The sequence below is a fragment of the Corvus hawaiiensis genome, chromosome Z (assembly GCF_020740725.1).
Source record: "Corvus hawaiiensis isolate bCorHaw1 chromosome Z, bCorHaw1.pri.cur, whole genome shotgun sequence".
Taxonomy (NCBI): Eukaryota; Metazoa; Chordata; class Aves; order Passeriformes; family Corvidae; genus Corvus; species Corvus hawaiiensis.
The window spans coordinates 72,552,521-72,574,130 of record NC_063255.1 but is presented as its reverse complement, the minus strand read 5'-3'; positions in this window follow the sequence as shown (position 1 = coordinate 72,574,130).

The window sequence follows — 21,610 nt, the reverse complement described above, 5'->3', positions numbered from 1 at the left end:
CAGTAATACAAGTAACTTAGATATAATACCATATTTATTTTCTTTACAGTGCAGAAGAAAAGTGTGGTTTATTTTCCACGTTTTCATTAAAATTATCTTTTCTAAAAGCAAGTTCCAGTAAGCACAGATTTTTACACATTGTGCCCCTGAAAAATCAGACAGAGGGTATCTACACAAAAACTGCAACAAAAGATTCTGTGTGCAGCTAGTAACAATCAAATGCCTAATATTACCCTATCACCAGCACTTGTCAGGGCTGCCCAATGACAAATGGCAAAGAGGAGAAACAAAATTTTTTTTCCTTAGGAATATAGAAAATATATAAAATAACTTGACACAGAATATATAAACAATAAAGCACGTACTTTAGTTATTTTAAAATATATTAGACTGTCATTTCAGTATTTCAATCTGTCTCAATTTTTGAGACAAATCTTAAGGAGGAAACACTCCGGAGTGAGTGTCTCCTCTGAAGGGAAAAGGGCCTCCCCTTTTCCTCCGTCAGTGAGACAAATGAGTCACAAGAAGTGAAAGTGGGAAAAAGAAACCAAACTGTTTATTAACACACAAACAAAACAGGGTAGAACAGGATTTAAAAAAAAACAGAACAGGATTAAAAAGGAAACCCAGAAAAGCAGCACAGCGGTCCCGGCACACTCCCTCCCCAGCCCTGCCAAGACCCTGGAGCCGTTGGGCTGAACCGTTCAACTGCCCCCTCGGGTCCCTGGCTCCGGCCCCACCCCCCGGGTCCATCTTAAAGGCACAGCGTCCTTGGGCATTGAGCGGATGGTTAAGGAATAAAGCGGCTTCATAACATCACCCCGGGACACAGTCCTTGGTTCAGTATAATGCTTTTCTAGGTATTGTAGCAGGCACTTTGTCAATAAGTAGTGGTAAGATGGTTAAAATATTAAGATTAGTAAAATAAGAACAGTTTGTGTTCATAGCTCTGAATGAAGATTTAGCGTGAGCATTTACATGCATACCTCTGAATTAATAAAGCACAAAAATAAATGAGAACTTACATTTAAAGGTATGATGCAAAAGTATTGTGTAGATAATCTTGCCTTTTGCAAGTATGTATAGGAGAACAAGGATTATTTGCTACAGTAACCAGTAGGCTTAAAACTTCCTAAGATGCAATAGCTCTAAAAATCAGAGGTCCAGAAAACTTGGTAAAGTACAGAGAAGTGAGCTTCTTCCAGCAAGAGTCTTACAACTAAATTCACAGTTTTATCTAGGTGCTGAAGACAAACACTGATATGCCACTAAGATTCTTTCAGCAATGTGCAAGTGACATCTAAATCCACAGATGCATGCAGTCCTGCTGCATGTGAGCTTTCATATCATTTCAGTTTCCAAAGGGGATCATTTACAAACCCTTCTTAAATACTAATGCTCTGCAGTCCTGTCTCCCTGGAGAATGTTTAAATCAGGTATCACTTAAATTTCAGGGCTCTGATTAGCAAAGAGTGTTACAGCTAGTCTGCTTAACTGTTATTATTCACGGCCACTCCTGTATGTGATTTACAAACCTGAATATTCTTTGATGGTTGCATTATGCAGTCTAGGCTTTAAAATACATCCTTTAGACTTGGACCAAGAGATGGAACTAGCTTTCTCATCAACCAGAAAAACACTCAAATTCTGTTTCAAATCAGAGCAGATGATAATTTGTCACTTAGAGCAAATCTAAGTGCACACCTGGAACACAGGTGATGCATCTTTTTTGTTACTGTACTTTACTGGAGATTCTGACATGACATGAGGTTTGGAGTCAGCTGGAATTTCTATGGCTCAGCAGTGGTCTGACGTTGTACATGTCAGCAGCAGAAATTTTTTTTCTGGCATTGAAACATAAGCATTCAGGTTAAATGAAAGCTTGGGATATCTTTCCTGGCTCTTCAATAGGGGCTAAGTGCCTCCCTTTCAGCTCATCCAGAGATCTGGCCCTCTGAATTTCATCTGTCTGCCTATATAATGTGTTTAATAGTTCTTCCATACACAAAAAACTTTCTCTGAAAATAAAAAATTGAATTATGAAGACCTCATGAATTAAAGTTTCATGTTATACACCTACAGAAGCCAGAAATGTTGTTTAGTTTGAATCCGCACTTTTGATCTAAATAATTAAAAAGCCAGCAGTGGCTATTTTCCCATCTTTCAGTTCATATCTACTTTATTTTGAGTAAACAAGAAACCATACTGGGGCATTATAAAATTCAAAGTGCTCAGAGAGGAAAGTTTCATAGACATGAGGATTCATAATTATACCACTGACTGGACTGGACTTTGACATCACAGGGACATGACTCTGTATTAAATAGATCAAAAAGCAGCAGTGAAAAGCTAAGAGCAGACAATAGGTATAAAAAAATAGATGCTGCTGCAGCATTTTAACAATCATCCTAAGCAAGGAATAAAATATAAACTAAGGAAATTTCCTCAAAAATGAAAGGCCAGTATCCTCAGACAGCGCGGTATGAAACAATAAGTTCAGGAAGGCCAGCAATAGTGTTTTTGAGAATCCAGAACATCTTTAAAAATATGCAGTTCTCTTTCCCCACACTGACACATACAAGTATAAAAAACATCAGCAATTTAATGTAAACTTTATGTAATAAAACAAACCCTCAGTGTTGTTGTCAAGGTTGTCAAATTTTTAACAATAAAAATTTAGGGATAAAATAAGCTCACAACTTAATGCAAAGGATTATGTCAGGGTCCCTTCCCCACTGCCACATAGTCCTGGGAGAGGGGCCCTGGGGGGGAGGCATGAGGTTTCCCTGCCCCTGCTCAGCCTCGTTCCCCATTGGTTGTTTTGTGTTCCCCTGTGCGGGCCAAGGACCCTCGGGTCCCGTGATTGCCGCAGTTCCTCGGCAGAGCCCCGGCCATGCGGCTGGAGAAATAAACATCTCTGAAACATCTACCAAGAATCGGTCCATATATATTTCTTTTCCACGGGCCTCGTTGTCTGATACACGTGTTGCAGTATCCCCACTGTAACAGGATTATGCATAAGACTTCTCCTAGCAGTGATCATACCTGCACATTAATTCTCTAGGGAGGTGAGTGACTTGCAAGAGCATCAGTATCCATTAAATTCTGCTGTCACTGACATATGTTGGAGTTAGCAAGACCTGAAATTGAAATCTGTTTCCATGTAGTTTTGTGTATTTAACCTCAAATCTGATCTAAATCTGATTACAGATAACAGAACATGTTCTGAACAATGGATTTTTTTTACCAGTCTGGGGACTAGACTAATTCAATATTGTCATTCACTAAAAAATTAAAAAAAAAAAAAAATCCACCATGTCTGAAGAGTTTTCAGCAGCAGGAAAGGCAAGAATTACATTTTTTTTTACAATATCCCAGAGACCCAAGAAGAAAGCTAGAGGAACACTATATCACAAAAGAAGAATAATATAAAATTAAAAATCTGCAATGCTAGTTCTCTTTTAGAAAGAACAAAAAATAATATATTCTTGCATTAGGTTAGAATTAGTGAACATTATATCTACCAGTGAAATCTACTCATGTTCATAAGCATAATATTGTCTGTCAAGGACAGTCTGTTGAATCATGCAGATGGCCAAGTTTCTAGCATCCTTTAAAACATATATTGTAATCACAAAGTAATTATTAAAACAAGTCAAAATGTAGGTTCCAGCCTAAATATGACATGAGAGAATAATTGTATCAGTCAAAAATATTTCAGTGATCTTCAAAATTAAAATTGAAAATTGAGAGTATAGACATTCCTGAACTGTTGCTGTTTGGTTTTTTCTCAAACCCTAGATTTCAGAAGAGGTTTTTCTCTATTGGCTGCTTACAGTCACTGGAAAGACTTGTCCCCAATCAATGTCACCCAGAAAAGCTATTGTACGGAATTCTTCTAGTGCAAAGTCCACCTTTAGACAACAAAGAAACTCACTCCAATTATCAAAGTAAAAAAACCATGCCAAAGTCAGGGTGAGATTCTTCACTGTATAAATACATCTGAGATAGCAGCTTCCAGAGATATAAAAAGTCAAAAATATCAGCTGTGAAACAGCTCTTTCTCTCTAGTCAATATTTGGTAACTCAAATTCCAAAGCAAGGCTATAATTGCTTTCCTGATGACCAGCCACACTGAAAAAAACCCCGAAAGACCTGGGGATATTTCCAGAGAAAAATGTTGCAGCTATATTTTCTTTTTACATGGCAAATCTTGCACAGGAAAACAACCAGGCATAAATTTTATAGATGGTAAAATATTTATAGATCAGATATTAAAATGATTAATACATGATCAAAAAAAGGAAAAAGTGTGTTGTAGTATTATACTGCCAAGATTCAGTTTAGCATAATGCCACCATATAACCCCCACTTAGAAATATGTATGTATTCAATTTGAATGACATCTTCCATTTTCCTTTCAAAAGTTTTCACTCTGAATGGTGAATATCAGTAATACACGTTCTTTTCAAATATGGCATTTGCAAAAATGAGATTGGAGAGTATAAAACATTCTTCTTGTTCTTACATAAAAGCTACTTAGAGAGGGGGTGGGTCTAATGGTAAAGTATTTTGAGAATTTGCTCAACAGAAAGGCAGATAAGATCAGATTACTTCTCTCAAAGCACAAAGCTAAACTGAAAGTCCAGCTTGTCAGCAAATGTTTAAATACAATGAAATTCATGCCTGCCTACTATACACTAATTAGATATTTCATCATAATGCAAGTATGGGAAATTCCACATGGTAATCCTATAGCAGGCTTACACTAAGTGGTGGTCTGAATATAATTAATAATCTCTGGATATTTAGTGTCAATCTTCTAGGAAGACTCCTGTGGTTGAGGGAAAAAGAACTTGAAGTTGGAAGCAGTTCAGAAAATATGATGCTGGTAAACAAATACTTGTTAGACCTGTAAAAAAAAAGGAGGGGAGAAACTATTACCACAAAGCAGAATGCAACATGAAGTGAATTACGTTCATGAAAATTTAATGCAAATGATATTGAAGCAAAGCTAAGCTTTATGTGGTGGTGTTCAAAGGAAGCTGGTAAAATGACAATTTATAGAGCACTTCCTCTTTCTTGCTTGCCACAGGATATAGCAGTAAAATGAAGGAAAGGCTTTTCTGCATTATTACTTTTGCAGAATATTTATCTGTTTACAACTTGAGCATTGTTTTTCAGAGTAGAGTTTTCTTGTTGTAAAGACCATACCTATTTTTGTTCATTATATCCATGTTTCCTTCTTCAGTTGCACACATCAATATTCCAAATCCTGCTCTATTATACACCAATACCTGTAACTCTTCTTTGAGTCTAATCTACATTGAATAAATGTTTTTTTGTTTAGACCCTTAGTCAAAACTGTTCCATAAGGTGAGCAATAATACCTAACTTACCCCACTTGGTAATAAAACTGTTGTGTGGTTCTCTTTAGGGACAGGGTATTAGCAAATACCTACTCTGCAATGTACTGTGAAACACTGCACCATAATAAGGAACTGTCTTGGAAAGTCTCAAAGCTATGTTTAACATTGCTGCACCCATTGTCATCCCAACAAAGACATCACAGACACAAGACCGTATAGATATGTGATGGTTTTGCCTTGGCTGTCAGGTGTCCACAGCCTGCTCTATCACTCCCCATCTTTATCTCGGAAGAGCAAAGAAAATGTGATGAAAGGCTCATGGTTCAAGATAAGGAGAGGGAGAGATCACTCACCAATTATAGTCACAGGCAAAACAGACTTCACTTGGAAATTAATTTATTGCCAATCAAAAGTCATAGCATGATAATGAGAAATAAAACCCAAGTCTTAAAACAACTTTTCCCCCCACCTTTCCTCTTCTTCCTGGGTTCAGCCTCACTCTCCATTCTTCTGCCTCTTTCCCCCAGGTGGCACATGGGAATGGGGAATGGGAGTTGCCAGCTCATTATATATTCCTTCGTCCTCACACTCTTCCCCTGCTCCAGTGTGGAATCCCTTAGACAGGATGGCACAGGGGCACAGCTGCTTCACCACGGTCTGCACCACTGGCTGTAGAGGAATCCCAGCTTCAGCACCCAGAGCACCTCCTGCCTCTCCTTCTTGAATGACCTTGGGGTCTGCAGGGCTGTTGCTTTCACTCTTTTCCTGTGCTCATGCTGTGCAGTAACTTTTCCCCCTTATTAAATCTGTTATCCCAAAGGCGCTACCACCATTGCTGATGGTCTAGTCCTTGGCCAGTGACAGGTCTGTCTTGGAGCTGTCTGACATTGTCACTATCAGCTTTAGGCACCTTCTCACTGCAGCCACTCCTGTGCCATGCTTGGCTTTCTGTATTCTTAATATATCAAGGTATTGGTCTGCTTCTTTACTGTTAAACACTACTACTCCCTTGCTGCCCAAATTTTCATCTCTTTAATACAGCCTCCAAAGACTCTTTAGTGAATGTGTATATTTGAGGTAGAATCTTGCTTGCAATGAACTGTGTTGAAAAATATCAAGACTTTAACAGAGAAAGAAATCAATCTAGTGATCATAAATGGTCTGTGGTCTCACAGGGATAGTCTCATTTCTTAAAAATTTCAAGCTATACAAAGAAATATCCTTTCTCTTTCTAGAGAACTTTATGAAGAATTAATGTATAAGACACTTAGAATACTGCAGTTTTCCAGGCTGTCCAACTACATGAACAAGTAAAATTAAAGAAAGTTATTTAGTTTAATAAATGCTAAATAGCTGGCATATATACTTTTTAGAAGTCATATGAATAATATATCTAAGCTATTTAATCAACATTTAGATGGTTAGTTGTCTTTTTTTTCTGCAGAGAAATCCTTAGCTAAATCTCTGGGAATTATCACAGTTCCCCCAGCTCACCTAGTTACCTAAAACTTCCCACATTTTTCTTCTAGAGTCTTGTTTTCTTGAATTTTCTTTCTTGTCTGTTTTTTGGACATCATACAATGCTCATTCACAACCTCTTGTTCATATTCTAAACTTAAAATTTACAGTCTGAGCTGCTAATTAGATTTTCAGATCCAGGAGGTAAGCCTTGAACTTACTACAGCAAGAGTGATATTAAAAAACAGAAAAGGAAATAAAAAGAAAACATCTGAGGCATCTTTCTGAGATGAAAATAGATTAATTAACCTAATTTTGTTTCAGCAAATACATCAGAAGTTCCAATATACTAATTCTACTATGAAATAACCACAAAATTTTCTAACTCAGCAGACTTGTTTCTTGAATAATGTCAACCTTGTAAAAAAATCCTCTCTGCAGCTTAGTCCTCCTTTGCACATATTCTGATTTATAGTCTATTAATTTCCCAGACAAATAATGGAAATTTTGTATCTTTTTTTTTTCTTTTGGGGTGCTGTTGAACCTTAATGGGACCTTAATGGGAAAGTGAGATAAACCCTATTCTATTTTCAACAGGGTGTCTAATTAACCTTCAGCTGCAGTTGTCCTTAGTTAAATTTATTTAACCTCTACAAAGTTTGAGGGCATGTCTATCTACGCAAGCCTTTGCAGTTCAGAGGGATGCAAGAGTTATCTAAGCAAGTTTAGATATAAGAAGGAGTTTAGGCATTTGGCATTGAGCTTCTCCAGAAGGTATTTGCCCCACTGGATAATATGCTATTTCACTGGATTTAATCAGTTAATTATTTTATAAAGCATTAGAGCATACCATTAAACTGACTCCATGGCAGTCAGCAACGTTACCTTTTATCAAAGACAGTATGTTCACTGGTTGCCACAAAGAGTCAAGTACTTCTTTGCCTCCCTCTTTTCTGCCTTCATGTGGAAGGAAGAAAGGCCAGAGGGACAGGATTTGAGTTTGCCTAAAAACAAGTTTTTTTTTTTTGAGACATTTGAGACAGTGTAAGTTCCCAAGACACCTGAACAGGATGGACAGATATGACAGCAGTGCACACATTTGAAACAGAATTGGAGCTGACTGGAATGTCCCACTGCACCAGAGGGGTTTACCAGCATATGCTTGGGTGACTGGTCCCCTCCTCCCTGGTTTCAGGCAGTGTGTCAATCCATTCAAGAGTGTGGAGGTCCTTTCTTCTGTGCAATCTTCTTGCCACAGCTCAGACTTTGCATGCTTCTGCACATGTTTAGGCCTAAATCCTTATTCTGGTTTTTGACTTCCATCTTATCAGCACTGTTTCACAGTTCCCATTTCAACTGCCTTTCCTATTTTTCTACTGTCCCTGCCTGACAGTATCACAAGTGTTTTCCCAGTTATGCTGTACAAACAAGTCATAACTCTAAGACCATGGACTAGATTCATATCAATGAAAGCTGAATTTAGGATTTTTTTCAGTATGTAAGTCACACCTAGGTCTGACAGAATTCTCTGTGCTAAAAGCATGTATTTTGTTGTTAATTAGCAAAATTACTGTCTAATAGTGACTAAGAAATAATTTTCTTGTAATTCATTAGTAAAAGTGGATCATTAAATAAATTACCACCTTTTGTTATTTTTGAGACAAGAACTCTGCTTCAATCATGCATACCATAAACACTCACAGAGTAGGTTATCCTTCATCCCAGTACAGAAAAAAATATTTAGTTCAATGTAAAAAGACAAAGACAACATTTTTTCAGATATCCTATATAATAACACAACATAAATACTGAAACAAGGAAGCATAATTCTGCTTCCTTTGTTCAGACACAGTTTTCATTGTATTATCCAGGTTTAGACCTGAAATGAGCATATGAAAAACAGTCTTATTATCCAGTAAGACAAAAATAAAATAGACAAAATTTTGGTGCAGCATCTGATTTGATTCAAAATCAGGAATTTCATTTAGCCCAGATCTCTGCTGGGGATACTGGGGACAAACTGTCCAAAATTTATCCCCCTTATTCCTCTTACTTCTTTTCTTTCACAGTCCTTTAAGGAAATCTATCCAGAATCAGAGAGCTGCAGTCATCCAACAAGCCTTGTCTATTTGCTGTCTCAGCTTAGAGGTCTGAGTACACTGTAACTGTTATGGAAATGAGCCTCAATCTTCCACACTGAATAATAAAGACTCCTGATTAAGTCCTCAAATTCATTAAAATCATGGTGATGTTAGAAGGAAAAATAAGGATTTTTTTTTTTTTTTAAAGAGTTGTAATTCAGGGGTAATGATTTAACAACCAAGCATCTCCCAAAATATCTCCTCCTGGGTAACCTAGGACTCTCAAATTTCCCAAAATTTGAGTACATGATAATGTCACTTTCACAGTTTATCTCATGAGAGAAAACGGAAAACCTGTACCACTAAGGCAGGCAATGGTTTCAAGTGGACTTTTTTCTGTGAACAATGTCTTCATTGTACAGACAGAAATCTATCAATAAAAATTAGAAACAGGAGGTAAAGACAAAAAAAGAAAAGGAAAGCCATTTAAAATGTTTAAACTAGAGGTTAGTTTCTTTGTCAATCATATCCAGCTTAGTATGGTTTTCATTATCTAGGCAATAAAATATTTAGAATAAGGGACTGGTTGTCCTGAATTGGAATAATCTGAATCCATGACTTTCAGGACTGTGACTATTTTATGATAACCACATATCCTAGAATAACCTTTTTTGCTGTTGCAGTGAAATAAGGAATCTTTATAGTATGAGCCAAGTATGTATTTTCCTTGTTTGTAAAATTGAAACTGGCAGTTCAGAATGTTTAACAGCAGTTCCAGCTGAGACTTGAGGTTCATGTGGAATAAACTGCCCACTCACTCTGGAAATTAAGCAACCAATCCAAACTATGCTTTGATATAAATAGGTTTTTAAGTCTGCTGTAATGAACATCACACTGAAATTTGTATGCAGATCTGCAGACTCAAAATGATACTAGTTCATTATGCTTTTTGATATGTATATGTGTATATGCATGCATGCAAGGGTACATTTGCTTGACAGGTCAGCAGACCTGTAGGAATGATGGACTCATTCCTCCCTTTCTGTTAAGATTTCTAAATATTTCAAATCCAAAGAAATAATAGTAGCATAAAATTACACTGGAAGAATTCAGATGTTCTATAAACTTCTTAAGTTCCCCAATCATACAAATGAAAACTGAATCCCAGCTCTGAAAGTTAAAATAACTTGTCTGCTTTAAGACCAAACATTTCCCAAAGCTGGCTTTTTGCTAAACCAATGTAATTAAAAAGCTCAGCTTTTGAGCTCTAAAAAATCTTACTGTCTGTAATTGTGGTAGGGCATGGTTTAACAGCCCAAAATTATTAGTTATGAAAAATCCTTTCTAATGGTACTAAAAAGTCATCATTTTTAGGGGATACATAAGTATAATTATAAGGAGATCGAGTAGCAAGGAATATGAGATCCAAGAGTTAGAGATATTGAGAAAACATAAATAATTCAAAGTTTAAAATCTTGATTTAATATTTTTCTATGAGAGAGAGGTTTCAATAAATTTCTTAGCAACTTATCCCTTATTCTCCATCATTTTCTGAGAGACTGTGGTTTACCCACAAAAACATGTTTCCAAGGGTCATGGCAAAAAAAATAGAAGAATGATTATTTTTTTTTCTTGATTCCTAATCTCAGACTTGCCTAATTTGATTAATTGGCTAATTGTCCAAGGAACTGGAAAGATTTGCCTCTTTCCAATTTCACCTTTGCAAATTTTTATTTAAGGCCTGGGATACTTTAAATCTAAAGGTAGAATAAAAAAATGTACAACTTTCCTGTAAGTGAAGCAGAATTTTAAACTAGGACAACTGATATCTGAATTTGAACATTATTAAATTTCCTTGATCAGGTAATCCTGAAGACTCTTAAAGGATACTTCCGGGGAGACTGAGAAGATTAGAAATGTTTAAAAAAATAGCATTAATTAGGGTTAAATCTCCTTGTCAAAAGCTTCTTATTGAGTAAGATTTAATTGTCTTACATTTCATTTATGAAGCTGAATGTTGTTATTTTTCATTTGTATATATGCATTAATTCAACTGGTGAGCATTTGGAAACCCAGCCAAGGGATGCAAAAACCAAACATAATGGAAAATTTATGAGGAATTTTCATAATTTATGAATTTTCATAACTTAGGAAAACTCTGATATGTAAACAGCAAAACAGAAAAAGTTTCAGAAATGTGTTTAATATCAACTATCAGGCTAGTAGGACAGATTTTTCTACCCATTTACTGCTAAAAAATCCACTGATACTTAAGAGTTAGGAAATGAATTGCACATTCCTTCTATAATACTTTCAGTTGTAGTCAAGGCCATGAAAGAACCATAAGTAAATGCACTTAATTAATATTTCAGGCAACAAGATGTAAAATATGCACAGAAATCCTTTACTTGATAATCAGTGGGGAGCTAATGGATCATTGAACTCTTTAGTGTTTTGAAAAGTTCTTTTTATATTTGGTATAACAGAAATTGTTTTAAAATCAAAGCACATTTAATCTATCTGTCAAATATTTTCATCCCACTAATAGGCAGCATGGACATATCATCAATCCAGTATTTCATTAGTGTTTGTGTATAGTGTATACCAGCTTATTTAGACGCCCTCATGGTTTTGTGTATGCCCCATACTTCTGACATCTGGGATGATAGATATTCTTGTAAATAATACAAAACATAAATAGTGGTTAGAGCTTGAGGAACCTCCCATTTTCTGCAAAGGAGTGCAGACCTCTGTGAAATGCTGGGAATGCACATGAAGTTCCATGGAATTTAGCTTGCAAATAAATTAAATTGAAAAAATCCTTTCTGGTCTGGTTCTGAGAGAGAGAGCAAATCACTGAGAAAATACAAGAGTTCGAAGAGTAATATGTTAATGTTCACCAGAAGTGTAATGGGGAAAGAATTTGAAGGAAGTGTAACAGGAAGGAATTGGAGCAAACTCACAGCAATACCACCTAAAGCCACAGTAATCATGGAGAAAGTCCACCAAGCCTAGTTACTTATTTTGTGTGAACAGCATTACCACAAGCAAAGAAATTTGTGTTGAAAGACATGCCCAGACTTTCTCTTTATTTCAGCAATATTGCATAGTTATGAATGAAAACTTTCTGCAGAACTACAGAGAACTGCTTTACATTTTTTTTCCATGTAATAATAGAGGCATCATGTGACATACTCATTACCAAAAAGATGCCACAGATATCTTGTATTTAATCATAAGATAAAACTGTGATAATCCAGTTGCTGTTAGGTGATTATTGTTGGCAAATATAAACTGTTGGTCGTAAGCCATACAATCATTATTGTAAACATGAAAGCAAATGCACTGGAGGGAACAGGTACAAGACATTATTGTGAATTTTCTTTCTATCCCAGATCAGCTCATAATTTCTTACAGAAATAGAAACTTTTCAGCCATATCGTAGTCACTGCCATTGCTGTCTTTCAAGATTTTCCTTTTTGTGTTTTCTTTACCTTCTTTATTTATTATTTTTGCCTTTTATTTAGTAACTAAGAATTAGAGAAGAAGCCTATGAAAAGCTCATAATGGCAGATAGTGCTTAAAGGGGATATTGCTTTCTCTGCTTAAGAAATCAGATTGTCCATTTGAAGGTAAAATGACCTGAGATTCATTAAAAGTTAAGCAGATAGAAAATGGACTGTAGAAGCTGAAAACATTTAATTACTATAAAGACAAACTCATTTACAACAGTGAACCGCTTCACATTAGATATACTAAAGCAATAACTGGAACTTCTTCTTTAATATAAATGATATTCTCATCCAAAGATATTTTTAATCAATTGAATTTTGTAGAGCCAAATATTTTGGGCTACATATTTACTTATACTGTAGAGAAAAAGAAACACACTATTAAATATATCCTATAGCTTGAAGAAGACTCCTGTTTATGAAGCTTCAAGTATGTTAAGTACCATACCTGTTTGAATACAGGTTTTGTCTTTAATTTCTTGAAATTCCAATTTTCCTCTATTCATTAAAAATAATTTTTAAAAAGCAATGCTAATGTAAAAGGAAAGTGTTGGTGATAGGTTCTCTTTATGAGTTACTGTATCCTCTGCAATAAAATGTACTGTGAGCCTGCTCCAATTTAAGAGAATAATTCAGTAGCATTTTGTAATAGTTTGGACTGTGTCTAACAGCTTTTTTCAATGAGCTTTCAATAATAAAATAAGCTGTAATGCATTGGCTTGTGAGAATATTTCACTAAGTGTATGTTTTGGAAAGTGAACTTACAGCAATGTATTGAAACAGGAAAAGGGTGAATTTTACAGGGTTTGCTTTATTAGTAACAATTTTCATCTAGGTTCACTGGCCACATGGGGATCCATCTGCTGAAATTAGTCTTTGAAGAGTAAAGCTACAGCCCAGCCTGTCTAGCTATATTAAGGTAACAGACTACAAAAAGGGCTGGAGCAAGAAATTTCCACTTCAGGGCTGGTGAACAGTAAAAGAATGTGTCTGCTGTTGGCAGTATCAATCCTTCATCTCTTGACATGTCATATAAAGTCTGTACAGCAAAATGAATGTGTCAGTGTAGCACAGCAGTGCTGGTTTAGCACAGTGAAGTACTGTGGTGAGATTTTGTGAGTACTGGTATTCAGGAAACTAATTCCTCCAGGATACCTGGCTCCATATTCATCTTGCAGGTGCATAGTGACACCTTGCTGATTCTTCTTCAATTTAGTTGGTGTTCCTGCTAGCTAGAGAAAGCTGGCACAAATGTCCTGCTTGTACCTTTCTATTGCTAGCAAGGAAGTTCCATTGAAAATTTGTCCTAGCACAAATTTTCAATTTCAAGCCCCTTAGAGGGGCTTGGCTTTGCATAAAGATTTACTTAATCCTACTTGCAGTTTTCTCTGAGGCCTCAGAAGTAGTACCACCCTAAATTTTTGCCCTAGAAAGTTAATTATGTATAAATTAAAATGCATTAAGATCTTAAACCAATGAATCCTGTTATTTGCACAAGTGTTCTTGTTTTCTTTCACAATAGAGCGAAGGGGGTCTCACTGCTCCAATGTCATCAATACAAGTAATAGTTCCTGAAAATGCTACAAGTCTTTATTTAGTGTCTCTACAGTTATTATGGACTTCAAAATGACCCTAATTCTACCAGAAGTACTGGTGAGATTGCTTGCAGATCTCCTAGTATGCCAACAGTATTCTCTGTAGAACTCCAGTACAATACAAAGGAAAGAGAAATATTGCTAAAATAAGCAAAACCAAGAGTTAAGCAAACAAATGAACAAAAAAGGTAACTGTGAAAACACAAGATAAAAAAGAACCTATGTTCAGAAAATGAATGCACTGTATTTTAAGATCTGCTCATCCTAGCAGAGGTACAAAATTCAGACAGGAACTGTGAGCCAAATTCACCATCAGTGAAGCTATTATGAATTCTTCCCAGGTTTTACAACTGCGCTCTGTAAAGAACCCTAAAGCAAGAAAAATTAAATATATATATAGATGGAAGAACTCATCCACCCCCACATGAATTCATCCTTAATAATCCACTGAAACTCATAAAACATAAACCACATCAATCCCCCTCAGCACATAACTAGTTATTAAATGCAAACCCCAATATACCATAAAGCTCAAAAGAAAATGGGAAAATGACACTAGCAATGTACTGTGAATGTGAATGTTATAACATATGGAGGACAAGTTTATAAAACAGCAAGACATGCAGATCTAAAATTAACACACTTCAAGCCCCTGTGGAGATCATACTGGACTTCAGAAAAGGAATACTAATTATGTTTAAGAGATTCTTACAAATCTTGGGGACATAAAAAATAAGCAATGTGTTCCTGCAGTGCACTTAGAGGTCCTGATTTTGGTGACACTGCAGTTTAAATTCACTGGAAAATGTCTGCCTTCCCTGCTGTTCCTTTCTCTTTGTTCTTTGCTACTTTGGGAGAAGCTCTTTATTCCCTGTTGAGCAGATGACTCCTTGGGGACATGTTCCCCAGAACAAGAGAACTATTCCTGTAACAGTCAGCTCCTCCGCAACAACTTAACTTATTTTGAGAACAATAAGATTAATATGTTTGTTTATAGAGATCTTTAATCCCTGGTTGGCAGATACTGCTGCTCCCTTGTAGTAGTGAATGGGAAGAACACTTTGTACCATAGTATCATAGCATCTGATTTATAACATACATAATGTTACAGCTCACATTCATTTGAAAATTTAAATGGGTACTCAAAAAAGAAAAAATAAATAAGTGGGAGAATACATCCTGACTGATGCTTGTCCAGGAAATCTACAACTTCATTTGTAATTTTGAATGGTCTTTTCTCACTGTGGCAGGATGCTCAAACAACTTGCACACTGAAGTCTGAACTGAACTGTCCACAAATGTTCTTTGGCTGTTCTCATGCAATTTCTGTTGCTGTGGGCCAACTGCCTTCCCTAAATTGTGTTACCAGTTTCATAAAAGTGTACTTAACTTTCATGGCTGCCTGGGGTGTTCCTTGTAAGTTCTACAAAAATGACAACTCCCACACTCAAACTTGTTTTGAATTCAAAGAAGCAGCAAGTTTCATAAGTATTACAGTTGCGGAAAATAACAATTTATTTACTACAGTTCAGTTACATAACTGTTAGACTGTGCACTGTTTCCTTAACCTTATAATGAAGGTCAGCAGGGTAACAAAATCACATGATAAATTTTAGCCACAGTCACTTTGTGCCATGCTCCAGTTTCTCCTATTATTTTTCTGAACTGCATGAGTGAGATATTTGGAGCAACACCCAAACACCCTAGACACCAGGTGGTCTAAGGAGCTAACTAGAGTGGAACATTTTATTCTCACATTTGCAGACAGGCAAACAGCAAGTGCACAAGGCCTTGCCACATCTCCTTCTTCACAACATGACTTGTTCACAGGTGTTGAAACAAGAACAGTTTCCTTCTTGCTGCACACAGAGCTTCCCCCTGTACTGCTGGCTGGAGTTCACTCAAGTGCTCCCGTACTGCTGCCTCTCTCATGGGTGCTTAGTTTAGCTTCTAACTCGTCCCTCAGTTACTGAGCAGCTGTTGTGTACCTCTCATACTGAAAATTGTACCTTCAGTGCATTTTTGCTAAGGTAAATCAGTACTTCAGTTTTAGGTAATTATCAGTTCAGAAATTCTTTTTCAGATACTTAAACAAATGAGGGATATCAGTTTTACAAACGTGGTAGTTTGCATTGGATCCAAAGTATTGAGCTATGGAAAGAAAAACTGTTTACGAGACTTCTCCTCTCAAAACCAAATGCTCTTGGTTGACCTGACATTTTGAGAGTTATAAGAAAGAGTTAAAGCCAGTGTTATTTTAATCCTCTCACTTGCTTAAACCATGCATATCACCACTTGCAACATTATTTTTGTAGGAGAAGGCTGATTACAAACTCAATGTAAGTGAGTATCCCTTGAAAAATTCACAGTGCTTTCATTAAATTCACTTGGATTAAATTTAGGGTGGTCTCCCTGAACTGACTGCACAGTGATTGATTTGAAGAGTGGCACTTCATTTTCTTATTTTTAGAAATGCTCCAAGACAAAAAGAAATGTTTATTTCAACCAAAACTGATTATTTCCTTCAGTTAAAATTTCTCAACAAATTAAATTTGCCTAATCTAAAGCTATTTTATTTTTTTAGCCAACCGGAAAATCAATGATGCAAGCAGAGTCTCTTTAATTTAGCTGAAAGGGACTGAGTAGCACCCACTCACCAAAAGTATAAATGATATATTTTTAGTCCCCTAAATTTTTACTAATGTACTAGCACTCATTGTTTAAAGTAAAAGTCAGCTGCTTTGATTCCCCATTTGATTATGATTAATATTTGTTAAATATTATCCTATACATTCTGACACTTTTTTTTCTAATATTTCTAATAAAATAAATGATAGGTGAGGAAAATCTGAGCAGAACTGTTATCTAACTGGTATATTCACTGTTATATCTGAAAGTATCTGGTACAGATAATGTTGTAAAGCAGAGTTCAGATTAATCCACAATAAGGTATCGATAGAATTATATTATCTGTTACTAAGTCTGTGTAGCTAGGATGGTCTGTCAAGAGGCCAACTGGAAAACTTAGACTTAAAAGGAAGGAATATCCAAAAAAAATGGAAGAATATGGTGAAAAAATATGCATACGCACACACACTCTTCCAAATCCAGTCAGCAGATCAGTAACAGGGAGGGATAGGGAACACGGCTCTTTTGCCAACTACATGAGATCTTACGACTTCACCTTAAAATTCCTAGAAACCAGAACTGTCTCATAACAAGCTGGCAGAGGTAGGTGATCATTTGATCAACCAGTACAGTCTGGTTGTTGCTTAGTTGCAACACCTCTCTGAGCTGCTCCTGAGGAGGAGCAGTTAAGGGTCACTACTTTCTGAAGCCGGTGCCTACGTTAAATTAGAATAACCCACTTTTCTAGAGAACAGAATTTTACTGGTCTTTGCACAGCTTCATACTCCTTTCAATTAGCATGTACTTTATTAAGTGATCAAAATAGAGCTCAAAATTAGTGCCTCTTTATGATCAAGATATTTTGATCCTGCTTTACTGTCAGGTAAATTACAGCATAGGAGTGTTCAGCCCCAGATAGGAGCTTACAATCCAAATAAATTTTCAGGGTTCTTTCACAAAAGTTAAAAATCACCTTCAGATTATATATGCTGATTGGAAGGGATTGTTACTTTATCAAAGTAACTTTAATCAAACTTATCCTGATGGAGACAAAGTCGTCCATGTTGTATATGTGCAGGAAGAGAACTTTAATATGTAGTGAGGTGCTGTAGCAATCATAACCAAGGACATCTCAGTACAGAATAATTTGCATTTGGTAACAAAACAAGGACAAATAATGAAGCCCTAAATCCTTTGACAAAGACATTTATTTTCTTTGTTTAAGGATAAAAGGTCTGATTCCTCATTCACAAGCTCACTGTTGAGCCCAAAATCATGGAATGGAAGAAACCCTGCAGACAGACTAAACGCATATGTTCTATTGACTTCTTATTCCTTTCACCTCACACTCTTGCAAAGAACATACGTATTCATTTTTTTTCTTAGAGCGACTTCATCCACACTTAGCAACTGAGTCAGACAAGCTGTGCTTTGTTACAAGAAAAAATACTGAGAGCAGAAAGAGGGCATCAGGGGTTCGTTTCCCTTTGTGTACAACTCCTTGTGATGACAGAACACAAGAGTAGTCTTGGAGTGCTGCCAAGGGAGGATGGGCAGATATAACCATTGCAGCTGCATTTTGAGGAACCACGGAACCTCTCATAACTCATACCAGCTAACAGAGAAATGGGCAGCCTACCTGGCACCTTGTGTAAAGGGGGCACAAGATCTTTCATCCTTCTTCATTTGCCACAAACCTCTGCTCACCTCTGTGATGACTTGTGGGTTCTGGGTGCACAGGTAAGATTCTTTCCCTGCACATGGGAATGGAAAGTGATTTTACAGCAGGTGAAACTAATGTGGTCATGCATAAGGTCAAGCATCATGGCCTTTTGTGATTTGGGCTGTTCAGCAAAGACTGGCTGCTGCAGTAAGAGGCAGACACAGGAGTTATGTGCAATTCTGGAGATGTTTTTTAGGGATGCACTTCAGCAAGTGTCTACAGCATCCTGCTGTGTGACTAAAGATCTAGCTATGGCACTGCATATAATGCTTCATCAGGATTAGATCCTTAGTATTCTCTTCATGACTAAGCAGTTTCTAAGAAGTTACGTAAATTCAAAAGCAAACATTTGTCATAGTAGTCTACTAGCCATTTCAGCATTTATAACTCCACAGAGTAGTCTAAGCCCTTATGTTGTGCCAAATATCATTTAAGATGATTTGTAAGTTTATGCCATTTGAAAAATCTGAGGTGGTTTAGGCAATTATGGCACCAGAGGACTTAATGTGCCTTAAAACCATACACTTCTCTGAGGATTTTAAGCAATTTAAACACTTATGCCATCATAAAGCAATATAAGTGCTTAGACTATCTTGAATGTTTAAGATGGTGTATAAGTTCACCCTACATCATCTAGGATGGTTTGAATAGTAAATCCTTTGTCAGAATACTGTTTGAGCATAATTTGTAAATTAGTTAAACTTTTTTTAAGCAAAACTTTACCTTATAACTGGACAAATCTTTACAGAAATTTTAAAAACGTTTTTACATTACTGTTATTGCAGTTAGTTCAATCCAACATTAGCTCATTACCACTACTGATCAGCACTGTTCTCTAAAATTACAACACAGACTTTAATTTTTAAACACAGCAAGATTTCTGAAATCAGGAACCTAGCTGGTAGTGGACTTTTTAAATTGATAATAATAAAGTTTCCGGCACTGGTTATAAAAATCAGCAGATAAAACCTAGCTACTTTTGTATACATTAAAATGATAAAGTCTATAATACCGACATCGGCTAAAATATGTCCACCTCTGGTTCGAATGGAAATATTGAATTTCAGGCATACAAAAATAGATTTTTTTTTTTTAATGGAAAAAATGCATGCTTCAGAAGCAATTCATGTCCAGTATTCTGAGACTGAATGACATGCTATTACATACCAGTCTGTTTCTGTCACTGCTGCCATCAAAGTAATGAGCTTTCATGCAAAAAAAAAGGTTATTAACATAGGCTAACCTTATTTTCAGGTGGTACAGATGCAAAAATTGCTATAATTAATACTTTTGTCTGTGTATGATTTCTGGATATTCAATGTGATTTCATTGCCTTCTGCATCAGATATGTAAGGAAACCTGCAAAATTTGAACTGTTTTCTACTCAGGTCCTGTTAGGCCAAGGAATGACTTCAGATAAAAGCCTAAAATCTCATCCGTTTGTCCACCTTATTGGCCACATCATAATGGTGTACAAAAAATGGCCTTGATGAAGAAAGCAGGTCTTTCTCTCAGTTGTGTTAGTGACTCTCTGTGGTAGGAGTGGCAAATACTAACTAGTACAGCAAGCGTATGGTGTTTATGCAGTTAACTGAAATCAACCAAAAATACTGAGGGTTTACTTGGCTAGAATGTGCAAACATAGAATATTTCAGTCTCTTCTCTTACTTGTTTCCAAACTTCCTAGAGTAGGCATTTTCTTTCATCTTTGTATTCACAGTTTGTTTTGTTTGCTAGCATCTAAATAAAAATCTGACTAATATAGTGATACTTGTTCATGCACTAGTACTTCCTTGAAGATTAGTGCCTAAAAAAATCCCCTTTGATCTAGTATGCAAGCTACTAAGCCAACTGGGAAAAGTTACCTTCACTGAAGCTCCCATCACAAAAAGGAATCTGATGCTTTTTCCCTCACTCACTCACTGGTCTCTTCTCACCAGCTCCCACGAATTGTCAGATCCTTATAACACTAATGTAAATACGTACCAAGCAACATTGTCTTATTATGCTTTGTTTTTTATATAGGCTAATGAAACAAAATTACTCTAGCAAAGAACAGAATATTTACAACTCTCATGACTAAACAATAACCATGTCAATTTTTGTCATTCAGGATCATGAGCAAGATTTGAAGTCTTACTGGCAAAAATGCATTCCTGCACACACAGAAAGACCTGACCAGATTAAAAATTCTGTCCCTAGTAAAATAATATGTATGTACTGTAAGCAGACTTAATTGGTGTTGATATGGGAGAGGAGTATCAGTGACTACTCCTCAATTAGTTGTGCAGATCTGTTCAGTCTCCTTTAAAAGAGCAGCTCAGTGAATAGCTTCAGGAAGTTAAACTTTAAAAGCCATTCAGATGGGATTCAGGCATTATTCTTTAATTATTTTAAAGACTATAGTGTAGGGGAAAGAAAAGCAATGCTGAGCTAATCACACTCTTATCCTAGTCTCCTGGGGAGACATCACTTGTGAGTTTCCCAAAAAGGATGACATAGCTGTCATGGGTTCATGATTCCCACAATGCATTTCTTTTTCTCTTCATTAATCTGTCACTAATTCAATCTGTGAAGGTTGTGTCATAATCATATTTTACATTTCTTCCCATTAGTGTGGAACAAATTACAACATTTTTCATTTCAGAAAGACTTAACTCTTATTTCTGTTGATAACAAGTTCATAAGGTAGAGATCTCAGTCCTTCCAGTCTCCACCCCTAACTTAAACCTCCTTTTGAAAACATAGAAAAAAAATTATACAGAAAATAATAGGAGAGCTATATTCTTCTTCTTCACACCTATTAGAAGGATTCCAATTCTTGATTTTAGGAAAATAATTTCTATTTTCTTTCATGACACTGTTCCTTTCATAGCTATACTTAAACCTGTTTTCTGAAAAAAACAAAACAGAAAAAAAAAGACTATTCATACTGAAAATTAAATCCTGAAAATATATATGATCTCAGCTAACAAAAATAAAGATCTTTAGCTTGGTGCAGAACTAATACTGTTAAAGCTACAATGAAGCCACTTCTGAGACATGATGGCTCAAAAGATGAATAATATCAGACAGTTTAGCACACGGAAATCTTTTCATATTCATTGTCAGTTGTCAAAATTGTTACCATCTGATGACTGCTTCCCATTTGAACATAATGGTATTGGTGGTCTCAACTCTCATTTCAGGAGGCCCTGATCCACTTCACAAAACATAACTGCATTTGATACTGGATGACAAAAGA